This window comes from Sycon ciliatum, chromosome 2 (genome assembly GCF_964019385.1).
Source record: "Sycon ciliatum chromosome 2, ocSycCili1.1, whole genome shotgun sequence".
In the NCBI taxonomy this organism is placed as follows: Eukaryota; Metazoa; Porifera; class Calcarea; order Leucosolenida; family Sycettidae; genus Sycon; species Sycon ciliatum.
The window spans coordinates 113,752-134,393 of NC_088644.1; the positions used below are offsets into that span (position 1 = coordinate 113,752).

The 20,642-nt window shown below is 47.2% G+C and overlaps 1 long non-coding RNA gene across 2 annotated transcripts in view; it reads right to left on the reverse strand.

Moving 5' to 3' along the window:
* The window catches only part of LOC135810692 (uncharacterized), a 92,690-nt gene that overhangs the window by 66,099 nt on the left and 5,949 nt on the right, over nucleotides 1-20,642 (reverse strand). For both annotated transcript variants that reach the window (XR_010552327.1, XR_010552328.1), the window contains exons 2-4: nucleotides 3,254-3,475; nucleotides 2,491-2,548; nucleotides 663-2,066 (exon numbers count right to left, since the gene is read on the reverse strand). This is a non-coding gene — a long non-coding RNA (uncharacterized LOC135810692). The remainder of the gene's footprint in view (nucleotides 1-662; nucleotides 2,067-2,490; nucleotides 2,549-3,253; nucleotides 3,476-20,642) is intronic.

Here is a 20,642-nt window from a genome sequence, read left to right on the forward strand (position 1 = left end):
CACAATGACACTACGGCACATGGACACTACGGCACACTGACACTATGACGCACTAACCCTATGACTCACTGATACCGAGACACGTTGACCCTATGACACACTGACACCGAGACACGTTGACCCTATGACACACTGACACCGAGACACGTTGACCCTATGACACACTGACACCGAGACACGTTGACCCTATGACACACTCACACCGAGATACACTGACACTACGACACACGGACCCTGTGACACACTGCCAACGAGACACACTGACCCGGTCTCACACTGCAAATGAGACACACGGACCCTATGACACACTCACACAGAGACACACCGACACTGCGGCAGGCTGACACTACAACACACTGACCCTGTGGCACACTGCCACCGAGGCACCAAGATGCGAAAACAAGGAACTGCTGGCACCACAGGCCTTTGGGAAGCACTGGTGGTTCTCTTTTCAACTGAAGCTAAAGAAGGACACATAGGCATCCCCTCTGATTCCACACCAGTGTTGGTTCATGGCAATCCAGGTATTTACTTTACCCGTCCATGTCCGTTTCAGTGCAAAGCAAGCCCTGCATGTTCAACTAATTATAATTTTTTATGGGTACTTAAACGTGGCTCAGTGGACAGTCTGCATACAGAGGGTCTTTAGACCCTATACTTACATTATTGTTTTTCGACATAGCCGTTGCACTGGATTTGCTTCCAATTTAGCCTCATCCCTGTGTGTGTGACCGATGTAGCCTCATCACTGGATGTGCGACCGATGTAGCGTCATCACTGGATGTGTGACCGATGCAGCCTCATCACTGGATATGTGACCGATGTAGCCTCATCACTGGATGTGTGACTGATGTGGCCTCATCACTGGATATGTGACCGATGTAGCCTCATCACTGGATATGTGACCGATGTAGCCTCATCACTGGATATGTGACCGATGTAGCCTCAACACTGGGTCTGTGAGAGATGTAGCCTCAATACTGGATGTGTAGCCGATGTAGCCTCATCACTGGATGTATGACCAACGCAGCCTCATCACTGGATCCATGACCAAAGTCATAACACGTTCTCTCCAATGAAAGGAAGCAATAAATTTGCACACAAACACAGATAACAGAACATGACATTAGCATACTCAGTGAACAACCCAGGATTGGAACATGTTGAGGTGCTGCACACAACAAAAATCGTCAAATGATGAACATGACCATAGCATGGTCGTCATGTTTATGGGCTATGGCTAAAGGCTTTAGAAGCAATTTTTCCGTGTATTTATCGCGGCGCCTAATTTGGTCTTCAGAAAGACAGTGTATTACTTTGAGATTGTTCAAATAATGCTTCATGTGTTTTGCCCAGGCTTAGTATGTATCCGGGTAAAATGTACACCTGCTTAGCACGGTCCTTTTTCGTCGCACGGATTTTCCTCCCACAAGCGCACATACAAATGTGTATGGATTCGACGTACTCTCATAAGACTTACAACTCGTGCACACAGGACTTTTTGGTAGGTTCCCACTGACCTGGCCTCGCGTGACTACGTACTGCTAGATGTTTTTGTACACCTGAACACATGACAGACTCGCTTGACGGTGACTTCTGTACGTTGCCAGTGTAGAAGAGGCTGTTTGCAGTCCAGGCAACCTGGTTTGCAAAACGAATTGGTGGCAATAACCACGAACATTTCTGGGTGCAATAAATAATTTCGAGCATTTTGGAATACTGCACTTTTTCCGCTCCAAATAGATGGGTTAGCCATGGAATTTCCCTGTGCATTTGGCGAGACTTGCGCTCTCTTAGATGCCATTTTGTCACGGCTTTGCTCGGCTAGCAAGCTAGATATAAGGACCTGTTTGCTGCCACTCTCATCATCAATGTACTAGTACCGACTTTGAAGGGTGATGGTTCAAAGGCCTCGTCAACATTTACAGTGGTATCCGTGCTTCTTTTGCTCATGAAAGGAATATAACAGCTACGGGCCACCCATTGTTCCGTGATGAATATGTGATGTACTTACAGCCTGTTGATGCCCTTGCCATATATTTTATAAAGTAGACGCATAATTTAGTCTGCAGAGCAACCCACATACACCAATGTATGGCAAACGCACGAACACACACAAACACACACACATACACACACACACACACACACACACCATGCACCATGTATATGCCCGTCGCAAGAGAAGCAAGCAAATCTGCAAATGCACAGGATATGCACCCACAGATTTTCTCTTATAGCAATGGTAAGGTATAGGAATCTGAATGAGATCAAGACTAGTGCCAGATATCTGTCTAATGCACACAACTGGTTAAGCCATGTGAATCGACCCCCCCCCCCCCCATGCACGTCTGGTCTACACCACACGGAGCACATCGGAATAGGACGGCCAAGACAGCTACCTATGTCCACCTAACACTTGCTGGGGTAACCAGCATAGACAGCACGCTGTTTTCATATATGCAGACTGGTACCTAGATGCACTCGTACCTTGAAGTCAAATTGGAGTTAATTTTCCAACCAATTTCGGCAAATGAGTACTGGGAACCTAGGGCCAACAGACATAACAACAAATTCAACCATGAAAGCTATTATAGTAACAACACACGGGATTGTGAAGCCGAAACTAGTCCAACTTCCAAATGCTTTGGCAAGAAGCACACCATGTACCATGCAGCATAAAGAGTACATGGAAACCAGAGTGTGCAGCTTGGGGCTTTTTCTACTATGGGTGTCTGTAACGGCGGAATTCGGTGATTACATCATATTTGGTGCAGATCTGAGGCGGGAAATGGCGTAGTGCGTACAACTGAGCTGCAGTTGTGCAGGCAGATACCTGCTTGAATCCTGCTTGTACGCACTACATCACTAAAATAATGTATTCACGGAATTCCGCCATGACCGCAACCCGTCCGAGCTGCACACTCTGGTTTTCATGTACTCTTGGTACCATGTATACGCACGTCGCAAGAGAAGCACGTAAATCTGCAAAGTGCATTGGATGCTCATCCACAGAATCTCTCTTATAGCAACGATAGCGGACAAGATCTGAATGAGACAGATAAGACTAGCGCCAAGTAATTGCCCAATCCACACAACCTGCAAAGCCATGTGAATCGACAACCAATGGGAATGCACACCTTGTCTACACCGCACAGACTACATCGGACGGCCAGACAGTTACCTATGCACACCCTACACTTGCTTTCAACAAGCACACACACACACACATGTATATATAATATATATACACCTTGGTCCTTGGTAACACTGCCATCAAATGGTCACGTGTCCCCTGTGCAGGGGTCGACAGCACTGAGTTCAGCATTTGATCCAGAAACGCCGCTCTACTCCCTGGACAGGAAATTAGCACAGCTATGCAGGTCAAAACCACGGGATGACTTGCAGCAGCGACCGCAGCCGAGACAATGCGCTCTGCAGCAGAGCAGGGCAACCGGCTGTTTCCGGACCGAGTCTGCCGATGCCACAAACACACACACACACACACACACACACACAAACACACACATCACACATCACAAGATAATCGTGCCATGCATAAGCACCCCTGCCTGCTATTTAAACAGTAAGTGGTGCTTTCTTGAAGGTTTCCTGAGTTGAAGGTTTGACGAACTTCTCGCATGCTATGGGTGGGGGGTGTAGAGTGGACGGTTTCCAATAGGAAATAGGTTGCAAAACGGAAAGGGCTCAACATTCACTCTGGATGGCAGTCGTGAGTCAAATCGGAGGAAAAGTGCGAACTCCAGTGTGGGAAGCAAACCCTGTCCTATGAAATTATCGCGAAATCGCTACCACTTTTTCATACAGAGAACTTCAACATTAATGCTAGCTTAGTTATGACAATAGCATATAAGTTTGCTCCTTCGCTTCTGATGAGCAGGATGGAATAAAATTACTGTTTTAAGTCCTTTTTTCTGTAATGACATCGACGTCTGCAAGTCCAATAGTGGCGTCTACGACTAAAACCAAATAATATTGCTCCAAAATATCACAATACTGCTTTTCATAACTGCTGTGGTAATAATAATTAACATCTTTAATACCAACACAATTCCTCTCTTTAAAACGTAGTGCGTGGATTTGCATCCATCTGCCACCATTTTACTGGATTATTCTCAAAACGGAGTCGACAATGCCCTATATTCTGTGTGTGCATCCTCTGTTCAATCTGAGAAATGCTGTCATGTGCCCCTTAGCAGGTACGTCTTGTTATTGTATTTCTATTTCTGTTGTCGTTGCTCTTCTATTTCCATGCCGCACCGAATACTCGGTGCTCATTTCCCAAGTCCATTTAGCACGTGCGAATTTGTGGGCGGTTTACCACCGCTGACATTGACGCGTAAGTGCATAATAATAATATTAATAATAATGACATCAAAGATGAATGCTATTAGAAGTTCCGCAGATTCCCTGAAGATCTGTCCCAAAAGACGCCGCATGCATACGCATTGACTAACAAGTCTTCATGAACACTCGAGGCACAGTTCTGGATGTTCTCATTATACCAGATATAATCACTGGCCGGAAACCTGTTTGTGGAGGAGGCTGCCTTGTCCAAGCTTGTGTTGAGGCCAGGCTGAATTGAACCAAGCCACCTTTCGATCCGATCTGTTTCTCTCAAGTGTGCTGATTTTTCACGTTAAACTTTGGTGTCACAGAGGCTGCTCTGACTCTGGCCGGCTAGAAGGGAACTTGAAATATATACTTGGTCCGACTTATTAAAATGTGCGCTTCGGTTCAAACGTAAACCAAACAAATTCAAATAATCTCAGGATGGAATAAACTATCCAGATACCTAACACTGTCCTTCAGTTGTCGATTTGTGATGTTAAAGAAGAAATGGCTCCAACTCCAAAGGAGGCAGCGCCTCAACATCCTAGTCGACTCGAGCATTTCGCGTCCAAATTTTGTCGTCAGAGGACTCCTGTTGCTTCTCACGCAACACAGAGAAAGCCTAGTGCTGAAATCAACACCCCAATGCGATGGAGAATTGTCACAGAGTACCAGAAACTTCTGGGCGACCGTTCTCGAGTGCCTCATCGCGGATTGAAATCGCTGCAGTCGCTGTTTCCTTGGCAGAATTTCAGCAAATGTGTCATCCAGAAACTCGTGCAGAAAGCACCAGCATCGCTCCGTCCAGTTTGCTGATATCAGTCGCAGTCCTTCAAGATGTGGCGGCCGACGAAACAAGATCACAGAAGAGATCGCCGAGAAGTTGACCGAAATAAATAACCGCCCCCCGAGGTTGCCTCTCAGGCGACAACCTGGCTGGAAAACTGAAGCACGGAGAGGGAAAATCATTCTGCCCATATGTACGGTGCGTGAATGGTGCGGAGTTCTCGGAGCCGCGATCGCGATGCTTCATCGCTACATCAAGCTTATGCTAAAGCTCCATCACAAGATCGCCACTCTCCGGGGCCAGTGGATTCGTAAAACAGGGAAGAGCACGCATGGTGTGACTGCATGACATGTCGGCACAGATCAGACTAGTCGACTCAGCACGCATGCGGCACACGGTGATGAGAAGTGATTTTTTATGTGTGGTGGTGTACTTGTTCGCCTCATTTGAAGGTGTCGTGGGAGCGTCAGGCGAAAACACCTACAGCCACCATTCTGGCAGTCGTACTGCACGAGGAGGAGGCGAAGACGATCATCTAAATCGTGCCTATGGAGTGAAAAAATCAAGGAAGCGCAGCGTAGCTTGGAGGAGATGAAAAAAATGTCGATGTGTTGCAGGGGGGATGCACTTGCACATGTGCCCTGAAACACCAGCAGCGATGAAAACTAGAAGGTCAGGCCAAGAAACGACACAGTAGTTATCTATCTACCGTCTCTTGGTTGATTTTTTTTAGTACAGGTGCTCCTTTGTACATATGATTGAGTTTTGAAGTAAAGCGCACATTTTAATAAGTTCGACCAAGTACGCTTATCTCTCCAATATCCAACTTGCTGTCCTTCGACTACGACGAATGCACCGAAACCATACATTTGGTGTGTGCCTCCACCAGTTTACTTCGCAAAAGGGTTGGCGAAAGGCAAGCTGTTTTAGTCGGATCGATGAAGAAGCAGCTGCGGTGTGAAAACCGAGGGAACACAATGGTGGAGATGCCAGGAGTGTCCACCTTTCTGCAATGATTGGTGATTCTTGGTAACCTCTTCTTGTCTCGCCATTTTCATCACTTAGCTGGCTCTTGATGTTTGAGTGAAGGGCTGTTGGACTCTGGGTGCACTCAAAATCGGTTGTGTTAAACAGACCTTCGTGTAAGAAAAATCCAGGAGAGTGAACAATCACTCTTGCTATCCTCTCAAGGAGAGTGGTGGGCACACCCACTCCCCCCCCCCCAAAAAAAATATATTGCTCGTCTTATCTATCCAAGGCGAGCAAAATACGGGTTTTTCAACATCTTGCCATACTCCAATCGGATTCAATACCCAATAGCTGCCAAATTCAATCTGGAAAATCGCCGTACGCACTACAAATGGAAGTTGTTCGGACCACAACTTTAGTTTCCCTTCATCAATTTTAACAATGAATCTCAAGCATTCTGGAAAGCTATTGGCAAGAGGAACACACCAGTGGGATTTTCACCAGCTGGAGTGTTACTGCAGTGGCACTATAGCCTAGGGCTAATAACGCTGGGAAGACACGAGCAACGGAAAATTGAGACAATTCGCTAAGATCCATGTTATTTTTTTGTAGTATTCATCGTAGAGCGCTCCATTCTTCTGTAGCTAACCGCTAGAGACCTGTGCCTGACGTCACACAGGTCTATGCATGCCCGGATCGCGGACTGTCACGCAACAGAGGGAAATTCTTTACTCGTATGTCAAAATAACGAGAGAGCTTGGAAGCTCAGGGCCCTACGCTATGCTTTTTTGCCTTGATGACCTAGGCAAAAAAAAGCATAGGGATGTTATACATTTTTCATTTCTCCTATTTTTTTAAGACATAACCTGGGATTCGAACCTGCACTATCGCCCTGCATGCATCCCCCGATACACTTTGCATACATACTAATTCTTCCAAGTTGCTTCACGTTATGATCTTGCATTTGAAAGCCCTAATTGAAGACTGTGGCCAGCCGTTTGTGGCCAGCCGTCTTTGATGGTACGGTACGGGACAGGTACGGTCGAGGGTAATACGACACCGTCTACCACCTTGATGACCTAGGCAAAAAAGCATAGGGATGTTATAAAATTTTCAATTCTCCTATTTTTTTTTTAAGGCATAACCTGGTATTCGAACCCGCACAATCGCCCTACATGCATTACCCGATACACTTCGCATTCATACTCAGTAGTAGTAGTAGTAGTAGTAGTAGTAGTAGTAGTAGTAGTAGTAGTAGTAGTAGTAGTAGTAGTAGTAGTAGTAGTAGTAGTAGTAGTAGAATTTATTATTTTACTAGGGAACTCCCAACAGGCGTTGCCTTTTTACTGGGAACCCTAGGAATGACTTGGTGCTTGTGACAAATGCAGAAAGGGGCTTAGCTTGACGACATCCAGGTGGAAGCATGTTCCATCTGTCTGCTGCCAAAAATGAAATAGCATTCAGGCCGTAACGAGACGTAGCTCTGGGTAGGTTCAGAGCGGCTGAAGCTTGACCGCGGGTAGCAGCATTTGTGCGGCATGATGCAGAGCAGGGGGTAAATATCGTGCTTAAAAGAGGACTGGTGCAACGAGATAGACACCTAAAAACAAACACAAACAGCTTCAAGTTTACACGGCGAGAGAAAGTATACAGGTTATATTTGGTGAGAATGAAATCGATAGAAGTATCTTGATCATGGCCAAACACTCGCCTTAGGCACCTATTGCTGGTTGACTCAAGTTTGTCTCTGAGTTTAGCAGACAAGCAGTGAACATAACATGTGCTGGCATAGTCCAAGGTACTCTGGACAATTGTCAGGTAAAACTCATTCTTCCAAGTTGCTTCACGTTATGATCTTGCATTCGAAAGCCCTATTTGGTCAGCTGTTTGTGGCCAGCTGTCTTTGATGGTACGGTACAGTACGGGACAGATACGGGATAGCGCCAGACGGAGGTCCATCCGCCACAAACAAACAAACACCAAATTAAAGCTGTGTGGACCCTGGCTAGCGCCAGACGTTACTGAAGTAACGTCTTCTGCATAGCTACGGGAATAATGATGATTGCCACCCAAGTGCGGAAGTGAAAATCTGCAACGGGACGTAAAATACCTTGTGAGTGCCGTAACTCCACTATTCGACTTCGGATTGACTTCAGCTTTGTTGGAGCCGACAGCTGAGAACTGTCTAATGCGAATAGACCTTTCGATTACGCAATTCCGTTCAGGGAAAACCGAGTTACGAAATATTTGAGTGTTTGCAGAATGGACTTCATAGTGATACGGAAGGCGCGTGACGAAAAGTGCGCCCGAAATGAAAATAAGGAGAGCGAAGGCGCGCGAGAGCGATCGCTCTCCTTTTACCAGATGGTCTGGTTAAAGTTGATTTTAGTATGAAATGTAACTCAATTATTGGTATGTTGCAACAATACTCGAAAACTCACCCGCGTGGTATGGGATTTCTCCTTAGCGCAGGGCCCTTACAATTGGCGTGCTAGAAGTATATGATTGTAGTATTCCCTCAGCAAAGATTTCGAGTCCAATTCAATCACACAACATGTAACCGCAATACATAGAGCTGGCTGGTAGACGATTTGTCACTCTGCTTTACAGGTGTCTGAGTTGGCGGTTTTGGGAGTTTGTTGGTCCCTGCCGTAGCCCTTTACATTCTGTGCTGTGTTGGGCTTTGCCTGCTGAATTTTGATAGAGGTATTGTGGACTGGTCCATTGTAGTTTGGAGGCAGCGGAGAAAATGGCCAGCCTAGACAAAGCTAAACAGCTTTGTTCAGGCTGGCCATTTTCTGTTCCGTGGTTGTGTATCTCGCCTTGCCTTGCGTTCTCCTGGGCTGTGCTGGGACTGGTCCTGGCCTCCGTGCATCAGAGCTGTCAAGTGCTGGGTAGAGTGCATCGCCTCTGGGCGTGAACTGTGTGTTGGCATGGATACTGCCATGGACACCACCTCGAAGCTGGACCTGGCGGTGCTCACGTTTGAGCAACTCCGTGCCGTTGCCCAGGGCCATAACGTTTGGGCACCGGACGGCCTGACTCGTGCAGAGCTGGTACCGCAGCTTCGGAAAGCTGGCATTGGTGTTTTGCCATCCCTTGTGCAGTCTGGTCTTGATAGCGTCGTCACGGGCAAATTTGATGAATTGGTGCATGCTGTGGGTTGCGTTTCAGCTGAGCTGGTGGCTATGAGAGCTGATAGGCGACGGGAGGCGTCTGTTGTAGCAAGTCTGGACTCACGAGTCATACACCTCGAGAGTGAAGTAGAGGCTCTCCGTCTTGCTTCACTTGGATCTCTCAAAGAAGACGTTTACGCCTCAGAGTCTGAATCTCGTATTCATGCGCAGGAGCCTGCTTCCTCACCACCCCCAGCCATTTCTAGGCCTCTGCCGGTGGAGTCCCGCTCTCGAGTTCAGCCTCCGTATAGCGCTGTTCTGCAGGGGACTGTGGGTTCTTGTGCTGCTGCTGCTGCATCTGCTCGTCCTGACTCTGTTCGCACTGGTCCTGGGGCCGGTAGTTCTACTGCTTCCGGTTGGCGGGATGTCAATTGGCGGCGGCATCGCAACAAGTTTGACACAGCCCCGACTGCTGCCGCTTCAACCACCCATAATGAGGCCCTGACCAGGACTGTCACTTCTGCCCATCAAAAGCCCACACCCGTTAATACCTCTCCGAACGTGCTAACCGGAGCCGTGCGAACCCGGAGGAAGGTTTTCTTCATCGGCAATATCACTCCTGGCTGTGAGGCGACATCTATTATCAACTGGTGTAAAGAGCGAGATGTAGAGGTGCTTGCATGCTCCGTAGCCACATCGCGGTACTTTGGCACCTCCTACGCAAGACTTACCGTACCTGAGGAGACCACCAATCGGGTGATGGGTGACTCTTTCTGGCCGGAGACTATTCAGCATGCTGTTCGGCCATGGAGGTTCAGTGACGGGGTGGGGGTGTCTGCGGACATCGCTGCTCAGTGACTGCTCTCTCCTTCCGTGGCTTCGTTGAACCCAGATGCAGCGCCATTCTTCTTCTTCCCCGAATCCTGTGTCTGTTCTAACCTTAACCCCAATGCCAGGCCGTATGCTCCTCTGCGTCATCCAGCTGAGCAAGTGAAGGAGACTAGCTTCGAGAAGCTCCTATTGTATACAACAAACTGCCGTTCAATTGTCAATAAACATGCTGAATTGTCCGTAATCGTCGAACAACACCACCCTGATGTGATTTGCTTAACTGAAACTTGGCTAGAGCCTACTTCCTCCGTATACAAAAACTTCGTGACTTTTTTTCAACAGCGTTTTTGAGCAAGAACCTGCTCAACGAACCGCGCCAAAGGCTGTCATCGACAACCCACATTCATGTTGAGGTAGGTTTGGTTGATCTCGAACAGATTCTCCACGGAAGCCATGCGTATGAGGACGTTGCCGACAGGAACTCACGAGTCAAATGACAAAAAAACTAACACATGTACTTGCTCGAAACTGACACCGTGACGAAGTGGAGCTCGCGCCTGGAGCACGGAGTCACGACTAACGCCGCACTCGATGCCCTGAAACTGGCCAGGCTCGTACTTGCGGTGCGCGGCCCCATACGCAGCGTGAGAACATAAATCGGTTCCGCTCGCACGGAAAGATGAAACATTTCAGTCGTCGTGCAACCAGCGCAGACTCCGGATCGGAATGTCGATGACCTGGCTTTCTTCGCCTCTCTCCACTCCAGTCAGATGTCTCCGTTGTGGCCTAGGGGAATGGCAGGGACCTCGTCGAAGCCGTTGTACTTGTAGAATGCTGGGAGGATTCTCCTGCCGAGGAAATGCGAAGCGTGTGGATGCGCTTGAGCGACTCGTTTCACGCCATAATGAAGGTCGCGGGTTGGAACGACTGAATAGTCGACACCGATTCGTACACAGCTCTGGAAATGAAGAGTACGCTAGCCAAAGTCCCGCGTCGGATCATCATTGCAGCTGAAAAGAATCTGAACGAAATGCGAGCGGAAGCAGCGACTTTTGGCGATGCGGAGTCAGCGTCGTCAGGTGACAATGACAGGAGCGACGAAGACTCTGAATAAACTCAATCTCATTCGTCTGAGTTGCTTTTTTCTTTGTATATAGCTTGTAAACAGGCTACACAATGCCACGAGTGTTATTCCGAGTCAAACGGAACAATTCCAGAGCTATGCGCAGCCTTCAAAAAAAAGTCACGAAGTTTTTGTATACGGAGGAAGTACTATACCTTTCTGTATTCCGGGATACCTAACCTATCGGCGAGACAGACCGCCTTGTGAAAACAAGTCTGGCACCACCTCCCGGGCATACGGTGGTGTTGCAATCCTTGTTCTAGAACACCGTTTTAGATCCATACGATATCGCCCGGATCTACTCCGTCCTATGTGAGAGGCTGTATGTGTCCAGCTCACGCCCAGGTCAAGCCGTACTGAACCAATTGTCATTTGCTGTATGTATCGACCGCCTTCAACCAGGAGCTTGGACATAACTCGCTACTGCGACATGATTGGTGATTCCCTCAGGATGATTCCTGTATCGTCCTCTCACGTCATCATTGCTGGAGATTTGAATGGAAAAAACAGCCTCTGGTGCTCAACAGACAATACATGCCCTGCTGGTGCTGCAATACAACGAGAGTTTCGCTGATTTGGTCTTCAACAACTGGTCGCCACAAACACGCACACCGCACCTTCAGGCAACCAGGCATGCTTGGACCTCATCTTCAGCAATCGTAGCCAACTAGTGTCGTCCATAGACACAGCCTGTGCTCTGGGTGCATCGGATCACCTCCTCGTTTCATGCCCGTTTGATATCCCCATGGACCCGCTTCCCTCTTGTGCTTCATCCAGGGATTTTGTGCAGTCATCTTCTGCCCGTAAGTACAATTTTAAGAGAGTGACACCTACCACGTGGGCAGGTATTAATGATGATCTAGCGGCAGTTGCCTGGCATACGGTTGTTACGTCAGATGTGGACGAATCACTTGCAAATATTCAGACTGTTCTAGACCGCATCTTTACGCAGCACATTAGTGTCCAGCACTATGAGCGTTGCTCCATCAGGGATACAGGGAGATCACGCCTGTCGAAACAACTTCCGCCCTGGATTAATGCGGAATTGAAAGGTGCTATCCGTCACAAGGCGGAACTTCATAGTCGGAGTAGGAAGTACCCAAGTCCTGTCAACAAATATCTGTATAAAAAGCAACGAAATATTGTGAGGTCGCTGTCCCGGAAATGTCACCGGGAGTATATCCGAAAGCTGCAGGTCCTGATTTGCGATACCAGTAATCACCCTTCATTGCATAAATTCATTCGCATGCAGAGATGTTCGGGAAATAGCCATGGAATACCTGACCTCGCATCAAATGGAAAGTTGGCAGCAGACCATGCAGCTAAAGCTGCAGCTTTGAACGAGCAATTTCAGGGCTCACAGCAACCATGCCAAAACCTCGATTACGTGGGAGGACATCTTGGATTTGATCACCATAGAAACGAACTCGCGTGACCGCTAAGCGCAGGCGTAGAATGCAGTCGCGCAAGGAGATTTTGACTTGCTTGGGCTTAGTTGCTGTGACAAGGACGGGAGTCGTGAATGGTGAAGGAGATGGCCGGAGACTGTCTCACTATCTCTATTTCATTTCGGTAGTTCTTGTTTCCTTCCAAGTGGATTATTTCGCGAGCAGTGTTGGCCTTGTCGGCCGAAGGCTTCATTCAGACTGTCCGCACACGGAGTCCTGCGAAAAGTAGCCCCGAGCAGAATCCTGCAGTCGTTGACGAAAGAGTTCAACATCTACAGCCGGGCAGCTACGCCGCTGATGCACAGGCGCGGATGATGGGAGAGGGAAAGGACTAGCATTCCTTGACGGCATGGAGCAATGACTCACGTCGTGTTCTAGTTTTAGTTTCTCCGCCGTGAAGTCCTGTTGTGTAAACGTAAATATACGGCTGGTCTGCGAAGAGCCGTGTAGCGCAGTGGTGACGATGTAGAGTTGTGAATTATTTGATTCGCCACTCCGTTTCGTTGCAAGAGAACAAGTTCAATGGCTTTGCCGTTGTGCTGGCCATGTATTTCTTCGGTCTGCCATAACCATGATAACTCCTGGAGGACACAGCGATGAAGCGCCAGGCGAGTAGCAAAAACATTTCAAAAAATTGCTTTGCTGCTAGTGTTGTTTCCGCATTCACAACAAGTGCAGCGCGCGCGGTTCTTCCTCGCGGCTGCACAGCAGATAGGGTTGCCTTTGAAATGTTCGTTTGTACCCGTCTCTGGCCCGATTTTGATGGCCAATAGCTTAAAATTTTCAGTACTTCCTCCGCGTCATCGAAATTGTCGCAGTTTGACTTTTGACATAAAACGGGGTATTTACTCACCAGCACTCGTACCAGAGGCAAGGAATCGGACATAGGCGATAGTCATCAGTATAGGGTGACGGCAAAGTTCTATTTTCTGTTATTGGAATCTGAAATTTTTGAACTAGACGCAATTTCTTCGCTGATGTCGCTGCGATGGCAATTTCAACTCGCTGAGATCAGTCAGGCGTTGCAGCCTGCACATTTCTCGTGCTTATGGCCATTCACTCGAGCCTCATCACTGTTGTACCTTAGCTGGGGTGAGAATGACTTCGTGGAACAAGTAGCAGCGCTCGGAGAAACATCGAGGGGTCAGCAAACTAAATGCATGCAACGGCGATAAAATTTGTTGCTCTTGCTGAGACACTCAGTACATGATTTTACCTGCAAGAGCAGTGTACTACGGTGTAGACTCTACACAAAGTGCTAGTGATGCACGCGCAGGTGCCGTACCAGTGATGCCGAAAAAGAGGGCGCGCTGGATGATAGTACACTTACCTGCATGAGCTGTGACCACACAGCTAAAATATATGGGCATGCCACGGCTAAAAAAAGTTCATTTCAAGATCGAGGTGGTTCCGCCGACGGTAATCAACCGACCTCGCAACAATCGTTTATTCTTACTAGGCTTCGTTGGTGGTGAAGTAGAAATTATCCAGAGCTAGCAGACGACAAACATAGCAGCTCTTGTCCTGTGGAGAAAATCAAAGCGTCTGAGATGAGGCGCGACCAACTTTCAACCTTCCTTGAAATATTTCGGAACGATATTTTTGCGTCCATTGACATCAGCGACGACGAGGACTTCATCTCTGCATGAAAACTCTCAGTCCAACTGTCCTGGAATGCTACTCTAGTCTTCAGACTATCATACTGTGTAATAAGTTTTGAATGGTTTAGCTTATGGAGTTGTCAGTAACAAGTGGCAAGTTACTAGTCAAACTGCGACAATTTCGATGACGCGGAGGAAGTAGGAAAATTAGAAGAACTTCTCCGAGAGACTTTTCAATTTTAGTACAATAATCCAAATCAGAATTACGCCTGCACCAACTGATACTTTGGCTCCATATGTACGCCAAACCGTATCGATTAAAACAAAAAACTCTCGGACAAATCCTTACAATGGGTATTGAGAGTATGTTCCTAGAGTTTCAGAGGCCTCGGCAAAAGCATTGGTACAAATGAACATTTTGAATGCACCCCACTTTCAAGTTTTCAGAGATATCTGCCTGATCGCATGTACACGATTCTGGCATGCTGGCTGGCTCGTGTGACAGCGGCCTGTCCAAAATGGCGCCCAAGCTTTTGTGTGATGCTGTGAGCCCTGAATTTGCATCAGTGGCGGTTGTTGACGACCCACGCATACCATTGCCGTCCTTAGACCAACACCCTTGCCTCCCGAATGCGTTTCGTGCTCCGATAATAACCACAGCTGGAATGCGCAAAGCTATTGCGAAGCTTAAGCTTAACAAATCGCCTGGTATGAACGGCATCTCCAATGAAGTTGTTAAGGCTCTAGCACCATCATTATCATATCCTTTATGTCTTCTATTTAATTTGTCTTTCAGAAAAGGGAAGTTTCCATCTGTATGGAAAGTGGCCAAAATAACGCCGATTTAAGGGCAAAGGTAGTAAAGCTACTCCTGGAAATTACAGGCCAATCTCTCTCTTATCATGCATTTCAAAATTATGTGAACGAATATTTTATGATCAGTTGTATAGCCATGTTGCCCCTGCCATTCACCCTGCTCAGTCTGGCTTTCGTCGTGGAGACTCAACTTCACTGCAGCTGACTCGCCTTGTACAGGACATTATCGGAGCAAGAGCAGAAAAGTTGTACACGGGCATTTGCTTCTTCGATCTTGCCAAGGCGTTCGACACAGTGTGGCATAGAGGTCTCTTGAGAAAGCTTAAAGTCATATTTAACATCTCTGACACACCGTTGAAGTGGATAGAGAGCTATCTTTCTGGGAGAAGCCAGTTTGTGTCCGTGTCGGGAGCAGACTCTCCAAAGCTACCCGTGCTGTCGGGGGTGCCTCAGGGCTCAATTCTTGGACCATTGCTTTTTGTTTTGTATGTTAATGATCTACCAAGTCATGTTTCCGGAATGTCATTGTTTGCTGACAATACAGCTGCTTTGCGCCACTGTAAAACTGTCAAACAGCTTGAGTCAGAGTTGCAAGACGCGATAAATATGATTGTCACCTGGATGTCCAGTTGGAGGCTTCAGGCAAACGTTTCAAAAACCAGAGTACTGTTTCTAACAGATTCTGCCTCAATGTTTAAGTTCACGTCAGGCAAAATTACTGGTCAGTCGGCGACACGCATTTTTCACAAAAATTTGCGTTTCAGGTGCTGGGAGAGTATGCGTGTACTCGAGTCTCATCCTGAGCACGTTTTTTTCTTTTTTTTTCAGCTCCAGTATAGCTGTATTTTTCATTGCAAAGCCGTCCTCGATTGTTGTGTTCGTTGTTCAAACAAAGTGGACATTCAATGATGAAGGCAGAGGACATAGGAGCCTGATTGGAGTTTCTCGTGGCATAGGACGGCCACACAGAGACACTTTGGGATTTTCTGAATATAAAATACCGTACGCACGATGCTGAGATCAATTTGCGCGATATCAAATTGTTTGTGATCTACCACATCGAGCAGAACGGGATCCAAACACAAGCTTACCGACGGTTAGGCTGCCGACCTGACTGGGCAAATGATCACTGGCTTCACCAGACGCCAGAAGTCGGACACCATGTCCTTTGCCGCGACGTCCATCTCCAAAAAGAACTCCATCTTCGTCGTGAAAAGGCTTGAAATACTCCATATTCAACCGAAATTCGCGGTCTCACCCTTTCTCAGATCGAATCATTTTTTGTTGTAGCAGTTGCAGGGCAGATCCCCGCCACTACTTCAACAGAAGATGGCTCCAAAGCATGCCTGGAACAAGCCATATCGAGGTTTCAAGCCCCCCCCTCTCGGCACTTTTTTTGAAGAAATTCGAAATTTCAATGGTGGAAGATATACTATGAAGAGAATTTCAAAAAGTATGTTTCGCGGAGCGATCGCTCAACCTACGTCATTCAAACTTTGCAGGATGGCTCAGACGTACATGCTAGGCATGGAACCACAGAAGATGATATCATAGCTGACACACAGAGTCACACACACAGCAGATTCGTGTGCACAGATACTAAATTAGTGGACGTCGTCATCTTCTTCCCGCTGATCTCAAATGTACTATGACGTGCTATTTCGCCTGACGCCTTTCCCAATTCACCCACAGAAATTCAGACGGTAAAGGAGCACAAACACCTAGGGGTAATGTTCGATTCATCCATGTCCTGGTCGGCTCATGTAGATTACATGTGTAATAAAGTCAGCCGTGCTCTTGGCTATATTAAAAGTTATTGTAAACATCTCTCTATTCCGTGCTGTTCCGCTATATATAAAATGTATCTCCTTCCATTGTTTGAATATGCTGCCACAGCCTGGTGTGGCCTAGCTAAGGTCTTATCCGATTCCATTGAAGTTCATCATAAGAAAGTTCTAAAAATGTTGTTCTCGAAGAAACCTTCCTTTCCCTCCAATGAGTTGTACTTATTAGCTCAGACTACTCCGTTAGAGCAACGCCGACTAACTTGCCTCTGTATATTGGTTCATCGAATGCTCTTGGGTTGTGTTCCTGAACATATAAAGCCTTATAACTGGTTTGTTTCGGGCCGCTCAACCAGAAACAAAGTGTCTCTTCCCAAGGCCAAGTCAACGCAATTCACAAGATCGCTATTCTTCCAGGGCTACTGTGCATGGCAGGCGCGTACGCAGGGTCACCTCCAGGGGGGTTTCCAACTGAATCCTAAACAATGAGTTTTAAGAGAGCATGTCTGAGAATACCAAAGTATGTGTGCAAGTGGATCTCTCCGATTTCGCTCAAAATTTGCAGGTAGGTTCCCTTTGGGGTGTGGATCGCTCGTGCAAAGCCCTTGAAAAAGTTTCTGAAGGGAACCTTGAAATTTGCATACCCCTCAAAAATGGCCGAAATATCACATTATTTATGGGTCTAGAAACGAGTCACGCCACAGCGTATACGAACAAGCTATGAACAAAACTCCATCAAGCCAACATTGCCTCACCTTAGAAGAGTTCCTGGAGCAGTACCGCTTAGCCACGCCAGCATCCCAGAAGACGAGGTCCATCACCCCCTGACGCCACAAATGATCGTCTTGAAAATAGCCAATTTACAAGCGCTGGCAAAACAGCCAGCTACGTCCTCAATTGGCCAGAACTATACACCGGCAGATAATAGAACACCTCTTCTAGCGCTGAGGACATGTCCCCCATCTTCCTTTTGGGGTTTTCTTGAAATAAACTTTTTTGAATTTTTCCACTCGACCATGCTGAAATACGGCCAAAGTCATACCTGCGCAGGAAAGCTCGCCCCTCCGCGACGTCTCCTCAGCAATTTCTACTCCAACACTACTCCCAAGGCCGCAGAACAAAGTGTAGTGTTGACTCTGACAAGGAAAAGCAGCGGTGATCACTTGTCACTCCATACGACAAGTTTCTCCTTGCGCCACCAATAAATTTTTGTGCGACTGTTGATGCAAAAGTGACTGAAGGCCTGAGCGCAGTTTTTGAATTTTATTGCAAGATGCACGGTGAAATCACGTGCCTTGTGACGCAAGAATGCCAAGTCGCGTGGATCACGGCTCACGAGATTTCAGAGTCACCTTTGTCAAGTGCGCTTGTTACTCGCCTTGAACGCCCGTTGGTCTGGAAGTGATCACACTTGTGTTGTTACTGCGCTCAAGAACACGCTGACCGTGTTGTAGGCCTACGAACCGGGACTTTCCCTGACCATGTAGGTCGAAGACCAGTGAAATGATGATGAAATCACATTCTTTATGACGTAAGAAATCTCTCGTGCAGTTCACGCAACAAGTGCGTGCAGCCAGTGCTACATGCCAGTCAACACAAAGGGACCGAGCTAGCCGCTTTTGTCGAGCATCGACATGAAAACAAGGGACTTTACTGTTGGACTATATTCGGGATTGCAGGAGGTAAGTGTGAAAGACGAATAACTCTCCATGCTGTACGAGGGGCATATTTCAACGGCTTGCTGCCATTGCAACACTCCTAGGACAGTTTGTGGGGGTTCTCAGCAGTTCAAGCAGGAAATGAAGCTCATCTTACCTCTGCCATCATGGTCTGTTCCGAGTAGCGTTCCAGGCACATTCGCGATCGATGGCCGCGTATCGTGCGTCATCCTACGTCACAGAGCACGCGATCTCATCGTGCATCTTGCAATAAGATTCAAAAACTGCGCTCAGGCCTTCAGTCACTTTTGCATCAACAGTCGCACAAAAATTTATTGGTGGCGCAAGGAGAAGCTTGTCGTTTGGAGTGACAAGTGATCACCGCTGCTTTTCCTTGTCAGAGTCAACACTACACTTTGTTCTGCGGCCTTGGGAGTAGTGTTGGAGTAGAAATTGCTGAGGAGACGTCGCGGAGGGGCGAGCTTTCCTGCGCAGGTATGACTTTGGCCGTATTTCAGCATGGTCGAGTGGAAAAATTCAAAAAAGTTTATTTCAAGAAAACCCCAAAAGGAAGATGGGGGACATGTCCTCAGCGCTAGAAGAGGTGTTCTACTATCTGCCGGTGTATAGTTCTGGCCAATTGAGGACGTAGCTGGCTGTTTTGCCAGCGCTTGTAAATTGGCTATTTTCAAGACGATCATTTGTGGCGTCAGGGGGTGATGGACCTCGTCTTCTGGGATGCTGGCGTGGCTAAGCGGTACTGCTCCAGGAACTCTTCTAAGGTGAGGCAATGTTGGCTTGATGGAGTTTTGTTCATAGCTTGTTCGTATACGCTGTGGCGTGACTCGTTTCTAGACCCATAAATAATGTGATATTTCGGCCATTTTTGAGGGGTATGCAAATTTCAAGGTTCCCTTCAGAAACTTTTTCAAGGGCTTTGCACGAGCGATCCACACCCCAAAGGGAACCTACCTGCAAATTTTGAGCGAAATCGGAGAGATCCACTTGCACACATACTTTGGTATTCTCAGACATGCTCTCTTAACCCTTTGTAAAGAGCCCTAGGAAATTTTGAAAATAATACATTTTTTCGTGTTCTTTTGATCATAACTTCGGTTCTACTCTCTCAATCTTCATTAGGCCACACTTTGTTTTTTCTATGTTTCTCGTCACCGCGCGCGTAGGTTTTCAGAAATCTCAGAAGAAGAAAAAAGTTCATACATGTACATGAACATGCTGTGCATATACATGCTGCAGCAGCTAGATGCGTCAATCAAAATCGTAAGCTTTTGCACCACAGCAGCAAAGGAGTGCTCCCCGTGCGTTGTCTGCGATGAAGGCTGCCGCAACGAAGCTTTCAGTCTTTCACTGCCTGAGCATCGCGGGTCCCAGGAATACCGCAAATCGGACAAGTTCTGTGGCAACTGGCGTCTGCGGAACGACGTTGTGGAGATCATACGCGAGCAGAAAAACTGAACAATGGACACATGGCGAGGAAATGTTGACAGGCGTGGAGACAAGAGTTTTACAAGTGCGATCAAAAGTATTAATAACGAAGCGGACATAAGAACGTTGAAGTAACGAAATAGAAAAGACGAGTGTTTGTTAATGTCCCTGGTTCGAGTCCTGGTGGTGACAGTCAATTTTTTCTTCAGACTTTTCCCGTTTGTCTCTTTCCCTCAAACTAGTGAAGTTTGTTAATGTAATACTAATAGCAGGTACATGTACAATGTCATGTATGTTCTCTTCGCCATCTCGCCATCAAATTTTATACTCGCATTATTGTTGCACTTTGCCTACTACTTCGTGGACTGGTACATGGTATGATAATAGTAGAATCATGCACTATGGGACTAGTATAGGCAGTGTCTTGTATGAATCACACAAACTGTGCGCAGTTTTCAGTAGAAATTGTTCTTGTTTTTTCTTGGCTTTTGTTCTTTTTTCCGCCCGCCCGCTTACCTTTTGTTAAAATTAGCCGACGAGAAACATAGAAAAAACAAAGTGTGGCCTTATCTTGGGCTTCCTGGAAGTGGAAAGGTACCTGGGAGAGAACGAGGTCAACCATGATAGCCAGGACACAGTACAGTCATGTACATATCCAGCGATAGCAGTGGAGTGCAGCGACGATGCGAAAAATGCCCCAAAGGCCCAAA